Below are 1,565 nucleotides of genomic sequence, written 5' to 3'. Positions count from 1 at the left end.
GAAGTAGCATATCGCTGTGCGGACGCTCTTGACGATTTAAAGCATGTCGTGCGCCGGCAGCCTCACCTTGAGGACTAATGCGCTGTGTCGGAGCGACTCCTAGCCGTAACGTAGGCGAATGCATTGCTGCATGCGACGGTGGAGCGCTTGGCACCATTAGAAATGGAGGTTGCTGCACTCCGTCCTCAGAACCAGTTGCTTGTTCAATAATGGGTGACCGAGGGGCCGTAGAATCCGCCCCGGCGCCAACGCTTCTGCGTTCACTTGCGCCGGATCCCGATTTGACTTAATCAAACCCATGTAGAACTCCGGGTGGGTGCGCATCCGTTTGGGAAGGTTTGGCGTAAACGCTAGGCCCCGCTTGGCCACAACCTTAAACGGTCCGATGAACCGTGGACGAAGCTTCGTCCTGAAGACAGCAGAGGCTGCATGTGTAGGCAGATTTTTAGAATTTAATAAAACCAGGCCCCCGACCTTAAAGCTTTCCACTTTTCCTCTTCCATTTTCATCTGCATATTCCTTTTGCAGGTCTTGGCTTTCAGCCATCGAATCGCGAACGTGTTGTAGGACACTCAGTCTGGTAGACAAGAAGTCATCGACTTCTTTACGGATGTTAAGGGGGCTGACATCAGCTAGCCGTTCGGCTATTTCTCCCCCACCAAGCTCTAAGCCATAGGATGGCGGCGTTAGCGGGACGCGAGGGTGAATCAGCCCGTTCACATAGAATGGCGTGTAGCCGGTAGACGTATGCACTGTATTGTTCAGTGCAACTCTACGAGTGGCAACATGGCGCTCCAACACCTCGGCGTCTCAACGCAGACGCTGCGAAGAACGTCTTCGATGACGCGATTTACCCTTTCGCTTTGACCATCGGTCTGCGGATGATCCGCTATCGACATATTCAACTTGGTGCCGAGCACCTTGAAGATAGTCGACCAAATTTTTCCTGTGAAACGGGGGTCTCTATCAAAGACAATCGAGTCTGGGAGTCTGTGTTGACGGATTACACAATCCTCGAACAGCGCTGCTGTATAGACCCGTCGATGGTGTCTGGCACCGCCGCCAAATGAGCAATCTTGCTCAACCGGTCGACGAATACCACGACACGCGTGTTACCCGTTGAAACTGTCGGCAGGCCAAACATACGGTCCAAACTCATGAATTGTCAGCACCCAGTGGGTACCGGTAGGCTGGTCAGCGACGTAGCCGCATTTGGAGAGGGTTTCACCCGTCGACATGTCACACACGTGCGCATATAGGTGCTCGTCCATTTGTACAACTAGTAGATGCGATATTTCAAATCCTCATCATGAGGAACCACAATTCGTGGTCTATCCGTTGAATTGGTGCTATAATATAGCAAGCCGTTATCCAACGAATATCGGTGCAATCGTGCACGCAATCTCGATAACAATTTCTTGTCCGAGTCTCCAAACGCTTTGCTCCGTAGAGCACGTAGCAGCGCTACACACATCTCATCACCCGCATACGCGGTGCGGATCAAACTGTACGCCGCTCACTTCAGAACCGGGAGGTCGAAGGTTCAATCCTCGGGCCGGGTAGAA

This window comes from Plasmopara halstedii, assembly GCF_900000015.1.
Source record: "Plasmopara halstedii genome assembly, contig: Scaffold_470, whole genome shotgun sequence".
NCBI classification, from domain to species: Eukaryota; Oomycota; class Peronosporomycetes; order Peronosporales; family Peronosporaceae; genus Plasmopara; species Plasmopara halstedii.
The sequence above is the reverse complement of the archived record's forward strand: the minus strand, read 5'-3'. Positions refer to the sequence as shown.